Source organism: Cicer arietinum, chromosome 6, assembly GCF_000331145.2.
Source record: "Cicer arietinum cultivar CDC Frontier isolate Library 1 chromosome 6, Cicar.CDCFrontier_v2.0, whole genome shotgun sequence".
Classification (NCBI taxonomy): domain Eukaryota; kingdom Viridiplantae; phylum Streptophyta; class Magnoliopsida; order Fabales; family Fabaceae; genus Cicer; species Cicer arietinum.
Window position 1 is genome coordinate 55,469,673 of NC_021165.2, and position 15,295 is coordinate 55,484,967.

The 15,295-nt window shown below is 27.1% G+C and overlaps 1 long non-coding RNA gene across 1 annotated transcript; it reads left to right on the top strand.

Annotated features, from left to right (window-relative positions):
• The first annotated feature begins 12,042 nt into the window (after positions 1–12,042).
• LOC113784368 (uncharacterized) lies at positions 12,043–12,911 on the top strand. The gene is made up of 2 exons (XR_012163388.1): positions 12,043–12,183; positions 12,418–12,911. It is a non-coding gene; the product is annotated as an uncharacterized lncRNA (long non-coding RNA).
• Positions 12,912–15,295: the final 2,384 nt, after the last annotated feature.

The following is a 15,295-nucleotide window of genomic DNA, read 5'->3' on the forward strand; positions in this document are numbered from 1 at the left end:
TGAACTACAGTGAGTTAGGGTTTTGATTTTCTTCTGATTTAGGATTTTTCTTCTGATTTAGTATTTTTGTGTGTTGTTTTTTGAACACTTTCAATTTGCAAATTGCTTTAGTTGCAAATTACGGTGTTTTCCTGGTATTGGAGTCTATTATCAAGTTGAAGAAAGCCAAAGAGTTCTGACATTGTCGTCTTTGCTACTTGCATAAAGGTATTTTCAATTATGCTATATGCCTAATATGTTTTGAATGATCAGTATGCTTAAAAATATTCAATGTACAATTCCTTTAGTTTTTGAAATCATCCATCTTGAAAATGAAACATAAACCTTCGTAAGCATCAGAGCCTATACAGAGGATCGACAACTATTGCAAATTTTTCAGTGATTGAATAGGATCGTTAGTTAAATTTCTCATGTTATTGTTGCTAAGAAATCAGGGAAGATACTTGCAGAACATTTAACTAACTGTAGTTTCAATTCTTGCCTTCGAGGTATATTCTTACGGTCATCTATGTAGTGTATCTTTTCTTTACAATGATTCAAAAAGCATGGAGATACAGTTGAACTGTCTTTTTCCATATGTTGTCATTCATTTGATTTATATGAAGTTTGGTGGATTAAGTGGCAAGTGGGGAATCTAGCTACTGACAGGGTTAGTTCACCATGTAAATGCATAAAAGGGATTGTCTAGAGTCATCGGTATGCTCTCAATTTGCGAGGTTTTAAGTTGACCATAATACCTTTCATATCAGTTAACTGTTTTCAAATTTCTATCCTTCATTATTAGGCCTATATGATAGCTTAAAAACCATACTTGATGTTAGTATCAGTGTAGTGCAATAGATAAGTTAGTTTGAGAATTAACACTTGGAAAAGTAAATATGACATTGAAGTTCCTTACGTGAGCTTTGGTGTTTTTGATAATTGTGATCTATTGTGTATTTGATAATTGATAATAAAAAAAAATGATGAGTACTACTTTTATGTATAGCTTATTTTTCTTTTAGTTGTCACAATATAGTATAGCTTGGTTTCCTTGAGTTAGATAACAACTTTTACCTTTATTTTAGGTGACAGGGTTGCAATGGAAGATAAAGTAGAGCATAAGTTTGATATGAAGGCACGTCACAAAAACATTGAAGAATATGGAAAATTGTGTAGGGAGAGGCCAAACAAATCTTTGATTAAAAATTGACAGATATAGGTAGCATTTCATGTTATCATTGAGTTATCACTTAATTGTCTTTGTTATATGTTTATGGCAAAATAATTGATTCTTTGGTTCCCCTGATTCAACTCAAAGGTTATTAAAAATGATCATAGACTTCTAATGAAGCCAATGTCTGGAATGGTTGGTTTAATTTCATCCAGTTCAAAGGTACTTATTTTACAATAATGTTATGATCCATTGTACATATTAACGTGCTTCAAATTGAATATGTTACTTTTGCTTATATAAAGTACCTGGCAGTGTGATAGTTTTACATTATTGTTAGAATGTTGAACTTCATATTATGATTCTAAAACACTAAGATATAGTTGCCACTCATAGGCGTAAATATGAAGGGATATGCTTCTTCATTTTGTTTTTCAATCTTTGCCTACCATATTTCTAAAGCACAATGTTTGAATTAGTCTCAATTTCTTAGAGTTTTTAATTCAAATAAATTTCTAGTTGCAAATCTAGTATTTTTCTGATGTTGAAGTCTATTGTCAAGTTGAAGGAGCCAAAGAGTTTTGAAATTGCTACCTGAATAGAGGTATTTTCAATTAAGCTTATGTCTAATATGTTTTGTATTTTTGTAAGATTGATTTTTTTTTCATACTAAAACTCTGTTTCATTAATGGAAGATGAATGCAATGTACATTTTGTGATTTTTCAAATACTTGTTACAATGAGTGATCTGATGCTTGCATGCATCAGTAACAGAAAACAATTGTGAGGAGAGTTAGGTATTTATAAGCTTAACTAACTCTCCATAACTAACTCCTATCTAATAGTGAATTACATGTGACATAACTATATGCTAATACAAAGGATGTAGTAAAAAATAAAGATATAGAGGATTTGTGCATGCCTCAAGACTTCTCTAACTTGTGTAGATTAAAGAAGCCTAAAAAATTAGAAATTATAGACATACACAAAAATACCATGCAATAGTTGCTGAGAAGTGATTTGCAGAATTAATTATAGACATCATTGAGTTTGTTGTTATTTAGGAGCATTTCAGTTGTCAAATAACTTAATAAACAACTCGATTTTCTCACGTTTTGATTTTTTTTCTTTCGATTTTTAGTAGTTTGCTTCAAATATTATTTGAACACCCTAGAATTCTCAGTGTCATTGCCGCCTAACCAGTACTAAACTAAATACAGAAATAGTTCAAAGATGAATAAGTCAATATTAACAACAACAATAAACTGCCTTTATCTAGACTTGACATATGATTTAACAAATTAAACAATATTTTACTATAAAGCTAGTAATTTATAATAGCTATGAATTGATAGAGAAAACTAATTAATATGATGCAAATAAACCCTCTTCTCTATGCAGAAAATGGACTAGAGTGAATATCAAGAGTTACAGCACTTCAGTTACAAAGTTCTGGATTAAATGGTCAAATCCCACACAACACTCTTAGTTAACTCATTGCATTTCAGAATTTGAGTCTTGAATGAATTGTTGCAAAGACAGGAGCAAGAAAAGTTGAAAAGTTGTTGATGAAGCAACAATTGCAACAACAAGGAAAGAAGATAGATGATTTGACATTGATAGTAATCATATTGAGTAGTATTTGTTTTTATTTTGTTAATTTGGTTATATAATGTACTTGCTACATAGTTTTTTTTGGATCTTGTTGTAATTAATACTTAGTTGTAATTGCAACAATATTTCAATTAAATACTAATATTAAATATTTAAAAAATATATTTATAATGTTTTTATACATTTTTAGTAAAAAATAAAGCAAATAAATTATAATTATTTTTTAAAAAACTATTTTTATGCAAAACTACCCGCGGATTTTTATGCAAACAATGTTTTGATGCAAAATTTCATGCGGATATACCTGCGGATTTTCATGCGCAATATATTTGTACGAGTAGGACATTTGAAAGAAAATGCCTTAAGTTTATTTACTATTTGTTGCGAATTTTATTTACATTTTTTGCAGATTTATCCGCAGGTATTGTACCTGCGGATACAGAAATCCTCAGGTAACAATTATCTACGAAGGTTTTACGTGGGGATCTGGTTCTGCCAAGAAATCCACAGATAATGAGTGTTCCTGCAGATTATTTGCTTAAATCCGCAGGTAAAAAGCAAATTTCTACTAATGTTTATCTGTTTTTTAACAATGAATAAATGAATGGATGTAAGCCTTTAGATTTGGTAATTTTGTTTTTTTGTTTATTTTAGTTCCTACAAAATTTGTTGATATTAAAATACATGCATATAATATTTGTGTAATATTCATTTAAATTCTTATATAGATAATTTTCTAAACTAAAATAAACGAATCTCCATATTATAAGGATTAAATCAAACATTAAAAATATTTCAAAAATCAAAATTAAATAACAACAAAAGCAATATATTTAAAAGTATTAGTAACAAAATAATTTATGTTCGCAGAAAATATTATATTTATAGGAATTAAACCTATTTAAACTTGGTTGAATATTTTATCACTATTTATCCCATACGCATTGTTTGGAAGAGCAGAAAATGGAAGGAAGGAAAAATAACAACAAGGAAAGTTTTAGGACATTGTACTTCCATTGTTTGGTTTAAAAGTGAAGGAAATATTATTTTTTATGGATCCCGCACATAAATTGATTCTTTTCAATTTAGAGAGAAAGCATCAAGAAGCTTTTATTTTAGTAAAATGACAAAAAATTCCCCCACTTCATCCACGTCATCTTATATTCAATAATATACATACACTTATAAAATATAACTCTTCTTTCTAAAATATAACTTCTTTCTTCTCACTTTTATTTCTACCAAACAATCAAAAAATCATTTCAATTTCTATACATTTTTTTTCTTATTTTCTTTGCTTTAACAATCTTTGTTCTTACTTTCTTTCGTTTCACTTTCTTCTCTAATTAGTGGCGGAACTTCATGTAAAATTGGACGACCGCGACTCTCCTAAGTCCCCAACATTTAATATATACTAGATTTTAGATCTATACCATACATACAAAAAATTATACTTTAAGATTAATAATTAATGTTACTCCATTGTACTTTTATCCGTGAAATAAAATATGAATATGAGCATCACATTTATCTCTAGTAAACAAGAATTCACTTCTCATATACTCTCTCCAATTATAGCACATAAACTCATATTCCTCAAATACGTCATCTACTATTAACAACCTATACCGTACACGATTACATACACTTGCACTACTATACTCCTACATGGTCAAATCACAGGTTAGTCCAACTCTTACCGAATCTAAACCCCCCATACATCAACTTCATATTGACAATGCTCTAGTCTTTTCAGACAACAGCTACAAGTACCATTTATCTCAAACTCCATTTACATACATTGTTTATATCTTTCTAAGTTCGATGATTATGTTCTTAAAAATGCACATTATCTATTATCTAAGGTTTGATATGGTCACTAAAATAAGAATGAAATAAACTAATCAAGGTTAACCTTAAGGTCTCACGACTATTTACCTTAAACTTTATCACAAAACAATGAAGTTAAATCAATAAAACTAAAATGGGATCAATGTTACTTCCTAATGATAAGGTGATACACAAGTTGATATGCATAAACACACAAACATTTATATAATTATTATGTCTTGAAATTATGAAACTATTATGAGTCAAATAATGATTAGATAAAGTAAAAGTATTTTATCACCTAAATTGTAAACAGTTCAACAATTCATAATCTCATATATTTATTTAAATATAATATTAAAAATTGCTTTACATGATAAATTGACATGGTAAAATGAAATAGCGAAGTGTGCATGTTACATTTAATAGTTTCAATCATGGTGGAAATAACATAGCTACTATATAATTCAGATAATAAGAGAGAACATTTAAATTTATAGAATATTAATTTATTATATGCAATCAAATAAATTGAAAAATATTCTTAAAGTGTTTATATTCCAAAATAAACATCAGCTCCTTCTCTCTCTTTTTTTTTTATTTTTTTTTTTACACAATTATAAAGATAGAAACAATATTGAAATTTAACTTTATTTCAAAAACCTGAGCATGGCTAAGTTGCATTATTAGCGCATTAATTTAAATAAACCAAATATATTGAACAAATTATTGAATAAATAAAATATATAATATGATTAACACAAGTATAAGGTATATAAAAAATATTGATCCATTAAATAAATTTCATTTTCGGAGTTTATTTTCACTCCAAGCATCATAACTATTAATCTTCTTATTTAGCTCTCTTAACAATTTGAGATTCCAAAAAAAATCATAACTTAAGCTTTGGTGTCCTATTCAATATAACCAAATACCTTTACAGTTTCTAGTAAAATTAGTTCACAAATTAGAAAAATAAAACATGAGTCTACCTGAAATAGAATGATCACAATTTTTTTTTTTTTTTTCCAGTCGATCAACAACACTCAATATAATTTTCTTAAGTATCACTCTCTTACAAGATAAGAATCAACTTCATACTTTCTTCAAATAAAGAAAATTTTCTTATCAATATAATTGATATTAGTTTGAGCTCCTAAGAATCAACACTATGTCATTCCCCTGTTTTCTTTCATTGGACTTAACAAGGACCATACTCATAAACCTTTAAGGTAAAAATTATTAGTTCATGTTCCTTCCACTAATCTTAATTTAAGGGTATCTATTTATCTAATATATTACACAATTACATGCCTTAAACTTGAACACATCACAAGCTTCACCAAAGTCAACAATACTAAAATGGGACAAGTCTAACTTTCTAGTGATAAGGTCACACATAGGTAAATACACATAACACTCATGAAGTATAAAAATATCATGACAATCTTACTTCTATGACCCTACTAAAATCTCCTTTCTATAAATAAACTCCAAAAAGAATCATTCCTATAACACATCTATCAACCACATATCAATCTTAACTCTCTTGCAATGCTCAAATATCCTTGTAAGTATTTATTACCCATTCAATGTCGACTACCAAATACTTTTGTGATCACAACTTAACTCTTCCTAAACTTCTCGAGTCAAAATAAACTAAGAACCTAATGCACGATCCATAAAGCCACTCAATTATTCACTGTATAATTTTTTTTTTACTAGGAACATCTAAGCCTCACACTTCTTATTTCGACTACTTATCAAAATAACCCAACATATTTATTTAAAAATAAACACTTAACTTTAATATCTTCTTAAGAATTTTAACCTAAAGTCAACAAAGCAAGACATTGAAAACAATGAACATCTCCATCATAATAGTTAATACTCTTACAAGTTAATAAACATGAGGAAAGTATAGATATTGTTAGGCATACGAAAAGATAGCTAATCTTACAAAAATTAAAACAAGTAAAACTTGACTACCAATGGCTTCGAAATTTCTTGTCATAACACCATTGTTCCATCAATCAATGATCTCAACCAATCTAAAATTGGTAAGCTACCATTAAACATAATGCAAGCATAGAGACAAAAATAATCCACAAGAAATACCCAAAAATACGTTTGCACAACAAAAGCACAACAAATTGCTCTCTTAGAATAAAGTATTGCATAGTAATGGTAAAAAAAAAATCATCAATTAACAAAGTAAGTATGTAAGCACAATGAACATATGACCCACGATCTAATTGGACAGACCTGCTCTGATACCACTAATGTGACACCCTAAACCCCAAATTAATATCAACTTTTTATTTTAAATTTTATTTTCAAAATAATGAAATTCTAAAAAAATAAATAAATAAACTTTCAAACATTTTTATATTTAAAGGTAAGAAGTATCACGTAATCATGAACATGTCACATTAATCCAAAATTTTGGTCAAACTTAACAACTCGAAATCATAACAGTAGTAAACAAAATCATTTTTGAAGCACGCGTACATAAGTTTAATGATAAATGTAAATGTAGTCCCAACCCAATGTCACTATCAGAGCGGGAATTCCCAAACTAAAAGACGTTAACAACAAAAAACATATAATAAAAATCTTCAAGACAAGATGGCTTCCGCCATTCTGATGGTACAAGTCATCACTTGCAGCTTGCAACTCGTCTGCGTCCATCGCAAACGCCAAACACAAACAATGAGGGGTGAGTTTCGAAATTATGTAACAATATAAGATAAACGAGGAGAACACGCAAGAGTCAAAACATCACAAATAAATAGAAACATTCAAGAACATAATATCCAAGGTTAATCCAATTCAATCACAATAAAACAATTACAAGGACGAAATGTTATGCATATCCTATACTCTATACTTCTTCATCATTTGTTACCATTCTACTCTGAAGTATTTGGTTAGGAGGCCTGATACTATGCCACTACAAGAGTGGACAGACAATTCATGAATGACCAAGTCCTCATAGATCCCCTCAACTCAACCTGAGACACATATACGCGACGGTCGGGGTACTCTTGTGTTGCACAGTAGCTCCCGACCTTAGGGAATAACCCACTAATCCACTTAGGAATTTCCCACTAGAGGTACCCCCAAGGTCTATCAGTCTTACCTTATAGTTTGATTGTAGCCCTCCACGATCAGGCTCATTCTGTTGAACTTCCCTGAATCACTAGGTTTGTCAAACCCTCCCTATATGATGACAAAATAATCCTAACTCCAAAATCTACAACACATATCTTAGACTTACTCGATCATCACAACTCAATAAGTTTCAGTTTGACTTCACAATATTCATCATTATATATATTTATATCAATCAATCACATAAAATCCCAATATTTGATTTACACTACTCACAATACACAGTCCAGTCTCATCAATCACATAATAAAGAATCAATTAGGTGCACTTTCAAGTAACATCAGAATTTCAATCAAGTAGACAAGAACACTCAAATACATATCTTTCATACAATAACAATTAGTATAGGTTTCATAAATCAAATAACACGCAATCTTAATATAAATTAATTCACAACAATTCTATAGGTTTCTAAATTATATTTTAGTCCTCATTATTACCATTCATATATTATTAATTAATTATTATTACTCAATAGGGCTCAACTGTATGTAGTAAGCCCCAGATGAATATCTGAGAATTTCGGTATTCTCGTTCATCCCACGTTATTTTATACTCATAAAGTCGAACCTCCTCTCACCCCTTACCTCGACTGAAGATTTCGTCTAATGAATCTGATATGCTAACGAGTCCTCTCTTTGTCGGTCGTCGTCTCTAATAATCTGTCAAAGAATTATAGCCACACAACCATCAAATACAAATAAATTACTCACTAAATATAATTAAATAAATTAATAAATCATCTACTATTTGTAATACAAATCAAAAATATATTTAATAATTTGTATGCTTATGATTATATTAATATAAACAAACATGTTATTTAAAATAAACGAAAAATAACATAATTATATATTTCTAAATAAATATAATGTGTGTATGATTTTGATATTACAATATTCTAACAATATGCGGTATGTATTGAAAGAAAAGTAACAAAGCTATTAGCTGCACAAATAGAATTAGATTCTTTAAGATGATGAAAAATAACATAATTATATATTTCTAAATAAATATAATGTGTGTATGATTTTGATATTACAATATTCTAACAATATGCGGTACATATTGAAAGAAAAGTAACAAAGCTATTGGCTGCACAAATAGAATTAGATTCTTTAAATTGTAGGCACGTATATATAAATGCAGTATATACTATCTTAAAAATTTATGATGCAATGAACACTGTAAGAATTTTAATTATAATTAGAATAACTCAAGTCTTTAGATGTGAAACAAATTGAGATTATATATATATATATAATACAATTGCACATGTTTATCTAAAAGAGAATTTGAAGATAAAACAATAGAGGAATGTCTAGAGAAGTTGTATTCAACAAGAGCTCATATTATTTGATTCAAACATTAATTTAACTTTATTTATTTAAACTCAATGTAATATGCTAAAACAAGTATGCTAATAATATTGCAAATAGTATTAAGGAATACTAATAACATGAACTATGAAATAACAAAATAAACATGTAAACAAAATAAATTAGTTAAATTAAATAAAGTGATATGTCCAAGTTCTTTGTCTCATAGACCATCAAGAATTAATTGGTATTTGGACCATTTTGTGCAATATAATCAACAACTTTATCATTACAAAATAATTAAAATAAAAAGGACATATGCCGAATTTTATAATTCGAACTTAATTTCAAAGTACTGCAGAAAAATCTAAATAGGTACATAAAATATACTCACTTTATAGCAGAAAATAAATAGTACCAATGTATTTCTATAAATAATTGGTATTCAAACAGAATATAATTAATAAATAAAATATAGTTAGTATTTTATTTTAATCACGAACTTAAATTATCAAATAAAATATGGAAAGGATGATGACTAAATTATCGAAAGAAGACTAGTGACACAAACAGTAGGTTTTGACAATAATTTAAAAATAATGAGAGACTAACCAGGCGAATCAAAGATCCTGTAAAAAGTAATATATGCTTGATTCTTTAATCCGATAGTAGAAGCCGACAAAATCACGACCGGAAATAACAATCCATGTGTAATAGACTTAAAATGAAATTATGTGATTGTGGCTTATTTGTTAATATGCAGGGAGGGATTGAAATTAAAATTAAAAAAAAAAAAAAAAAAAAAAAAAGGAGATTGGGTGAGGATCTGCAATGCGATACCCAGGGAAATATAGGCTAACTATGGGTAGAAAGCAAAATCCTTGTTTGATTGGCGGCGGCAAGGTTTTAGAGGCAGATAGCCTTTGCCTTATGCTTATATATGATATTGATTAACATTAGAGTTATATGCACCCAACACTAGTAAGTAGGAAATTATCACACCACATAGAATACACTTATAATATAATTTACTATTATTTATTAATTAAATATTTAAGATGTTATATATATATTACGAATTTAGAATTATTTAGATCCATTAATTCCGTTTATGGTGAATTCAATTTATAACTTATGTTATTAAAAATTATTATTGGCTATTCTATGGATATTTATGGCATGACATCATCATCATTATTATATTTCATATATAAATAATATAGTTATTTTTATATTTATACTTCATAAAAATAAATTCGAATAATAAAGATTTAGATAACAACACTACTAAAATATGAGGCCTAAGATAATAGCAATTCAAAACTAGTATATATTATTATTATTATTATTATTATTATTATTATTATTATTATTATTATTATTATTATTATTATTATTAAATAAAATAAATAGATTTAATAACAATGATCACTGATTTCTATTTACATAACTATAAAGGCAACAAAAAGAGACGTAAAAAAATTATTACACCACAAGAAACACATGTATAAGAAAATATCACTACTTTATAATAATAATAAATTAAGGTATAACAATAAATTAGGGTGTTACAATATGTAAAATAATCTAATGTAGAACCTCAAATTTTATAATAAATTATTTTATTAATTAAGTGGGATACTAAAATTAATTTTGTAATATATGTTGATAAATGTTGAGATTAATTTTTTTTTTAAATGTGTATTTATTATGGTGTGATAATTTTATACATATTTGATTTAATGATAAATATAAGTTATAAATATTAAATTTTATTATTTTATTTGTATTTCTAAAAATAATTGTATTTTTGTATAAATATTTTAAAAGATAAGATTTTAGACATTTTTTGTGTGTCTATATGTGTTGGTAATTAATGTGATATTTTTATGTGCATTTAACTAATATTAAATGAATATATAGTTATATTTCATTATTTCTAATTATATCTTATTTTAATTATTTATTTTAAAAATAATAATCTTGAATTTATTGTAAATATTTTAGAATCTCGATTTTCATTATAGAAATTGTAAATCATGCTATTGGTATTAAAATGTTCTAAAAATACATACATATTAGTAATTGTAGTGATAATTACGAATATGATAGTTTTAGTTGTTGTTAATATATTTTTTTGAAAGTAACTTAAAATTATTTATTTTATAAAATATTGCTCTTGAAATGATGACAATAAAATAAAATAAAATAAAATAAAATAATAGTAATTGTGCTAAAATAAAATAAAATAGAAGAATAAATGAGTTTATATGATTAGTGGCGTTTAAATAATAGAATGGAGTGTGTATGTGTGATTGGTATAATGAATGGAAAAGCCATAGAATTTTTCAATTGTGCATAGGGTGTTAGGCAAAGGTAGCCATTATCTCATCCCTTGTTTTGCATTGTTGAGGAAGCTTTGAGTAGAAATGTTTAATGATATTTTTCAAATGTTTAAAGAAAAATGCATTAGTTTAGCCAAATATAGTTTCCAAAACTATGGTTGCCCAATTAATTAGGTTCTCAAACAAAGTCACAAGTGGAGGAAGAAATTTGTTTGAAACAAAAGTTCAAATTTATTAAAGTTTTCATCACACCACTAATATAAAACATATATGGCATTTCGCAACGGAATTATGGAAAACAGGTAGGTAAATATATCACACAAAGAGGAACAAAGTCAAATGTCCTGTGGGTTTTATAAGGACAAACAAAATACAAAATATCAATACGACAACAAATTTTCACAAAGAATTAGAAAAAGTTATTCCACATGTGTGACTTTGACTATTTTTATAAAAAGATATGCATAATATAAATTATTCCATAAGCGTGACTTTGACTTTTTTATATAATTATTTTAAATATTTTTTTTATAATTTTGTATTGGATAAAATTATTATATATATATATACAAAACACCTGCCGAGTTCTTTGATAAAATATTTCTTCATTTTCCTATAGATAACAAAAAATAGCACCATGTCTGCAAACAAATTCCACTTTTATTGTGGTATTATATTTTTCTTGCTTTCAATTTTCACAACGATCTTCAGCAATATTACTAACTCATCGTATGTACATATTTATCAGGTATATCATTTAAAAATATTAAAATCATTGTTTTATTTTGCATATCTTATGCTTTGTAATATTATTTGATGTTTTACATATTAAGAAATTATGATATTACGACATACGGTATTAAAATTATATATAACGAAATATTGTATGATTCATATTAAATATAGATATTTGATAAAAGAATTATGATAATTATAGTTCTTTTAACCAAACATTATCATTAATTAAGATATTTTTGTATAGAATGTCAACGAGGAAATAGGAGAAGGGGTTCCACTTGTTGCCGATGCACCTGACTTGAGCTCTGAACCTCCGAGCTGCATAAACAAGTGTGAGACATGTAATCCATGTGAACCAACTCTAGTGATTCTTGCTCCTGTGTCTTCACCTTCAGTATCTGCACCTCCTACAGAGATGCCAGACCAGCCATACTCATATCCAGAAACATGGAGATGCAGGTGTGGGGACAAGTTTTATCCACCACTAAATTAATTTTAACACCAATTATACGCTTCATGATAATATTTAACTATCACTATGTTTGATGTATTGTTCTCAACTTAAAATAAAATAATCAGAATATTTGCTTTCAAATTCATTATTAAATACTTTATAATACTTTTTTTTTTTTTTTTATGTTTTTATAACAGGGTAACATATTTTTTAGAGTACTATGCCTGTTTATCTGTTTTTTAATAATGAATAAATGAATGGATATAAGCCTTTAGATTTGGTAATTTTGTTCTTTTGTTTATTTTAGTTGCTACAAAATTTGTTTATATTAAAATAGATGCATGTAATATTTGTGTAATATTCATTTAAATTCTTATAAAGATAATTTTCTAAACTAAAATCACTAATCTCTATATTATAAGGATCAAATCAAACATTTAAAATATTTCAAAAATCAAAATTAAATAACAACAAAAACTATATATTTTAAAGTACTAGTAACAAAAAAAATTATGTTCGCTAAAAATATTATATGTATATATAGGAATTAAACCTATTTAAATTTAGTTGAATATTTTATCACTATTTATCCCATACGCATTGTTTGGAAGATCATAATATGGAAGGAAGAAAAAGTAACAATAAAGAAAGTTTTTAGAACATTATACTTTCATTGTTTGGTTTAAAATCGTGAAAGAAAGATTATTTTTTATGGATCCAATTTATAAATTGATTCTCTTCAATTTAGAGAGAAAGTCTCGAGAAGCATTTATTTTAGTAAAATGACAAAACATGCCCCCACAATATATATGTCATTTATAAAATGTCTTTATTTTGAAAAACTATTTTATAAGAGGTCAGATGGACGCTAACTCATTTAGAAACTTATCTAAAAATTATTTTCACGTTGTTTGAATATATGTAGCTGATATAATTTTTTTTATTCTACTACTGTAAAGCTTTGTCAAGAGTTCTCTAAGTTGATGCATAATGAATTGGAGATGAGCATCATGTGAGGGTTAATGAGCATCATGTGAGGGTTAAAATATTTCTTTGGAATCCAAATTCAACAAAGCTCAAACGGTGTCTACATTCATCAAATTAAATAAACAATCACTCAAGACTTTTAAGATAAATGATTGTAAATTATGCTCACCCCAATACATTCAACTTGTTCACTCAGCAAAAATGATACAAGTAAATATATGTAGCATAGTAATGTGTTTATAAAATATAACTTTTTTTCTTTTCACTTTCAATTCACTTTTATTTCTACCAAACAATCAAAATATCATTTCAATTTCTATGCATTTTTCTCTTATTTTCTTTAACAATCTTTCTTCTTAATTTCTATGCATTTTCTTTAACCCGTCCTAAGACCCCAACATTTAATATATACTAGATCTTAGATCCGTACGATGCACGAAAAAATTATATTTTAAATTAATAATTAATGTTACTCCATTGTACTTTTATCCGTGAAATATATCCTTGAAATTCTTCTACTACCATTACACGTAGATTAACAATTTCAAATCGATCAACTCCAACCAAAAATCTATTTCGCTCAATTAGAAATAAAAAAATAAATACAATTTTTTTGCCTCTTAGTTTCTATTAGTTTAGAGAAATATAAGAAAATAGACAAATTAATGAACTCGAGTTAATTACTTAAAAAAGCGGACAAATGGACACAAAAGGAAGAAAGATTGAAACCACAAAAAGTGAATAGGCAAATAAATTTACTAAATAAAAATAGATACAAAGAGACAAATAAATTTATTAGATTTACTAAATAATAATAGAAATAAAGACGCAAAATAATGTATTGAAATTGTACCAAAAAAATAATAGAAACAATGAGGCAAATTTATGGTTTGGATTGTGTGAAATCACTACGCCAAAAATGACATTTAACAACGCCCATTTTACAGCGCTTGCTAAACACAAGCGTTGTTGTAAATATATTTTAAAAATAACAGAGCCTTTTACAGCGCTTTTGTTCACAAGCGCTGTAAAACAAGCGCTATTGTAGGCCATATAACGTTTGTGTGTAATGTTATAAGGCTTTTACAGCGATAAAAGCGCTGTAAAATGAAGCGCTTTCGCGTATCAGTTACAGCGCTTTTTTCACAAGCGCTGCAAACACATGCGCTTCCAAATATTTGAACTACCTAATACAACGTTTTTTTCACAAGCGCTGTAAAATACATGCGCTTTCATTGAATTTAACTACCTATTACAGCGCTTTTTTCACAAAAGCGCTATAAACTACATCTTTCAAATAATTATATACGTTGGAAACCCTAATATCCTCTACATCTTTCAAATAATTATATACGTTGGGAACCCTAATATCCTCTACGTACTGTGCGGCCATCTACGTTGTATCAGGTATTTTTTACACATGATATGTTATGTTTTATTATATATATATTAAATCTACTAAAAATTGTTATATATATATATATATATATATATCCTCTACATCTTTCAAATAATTATATACGTTGGGAACCCTAATATCCTCTACGTACTGTGCGGCCATCTACGTTGTATCAGGTATTTTTTACACATGATATGTTATGTTTTATTATATATATATTAAATCTACTAAAAATTGTTATATATATATATATATATATATTAAATCTCTTCTACACATGAT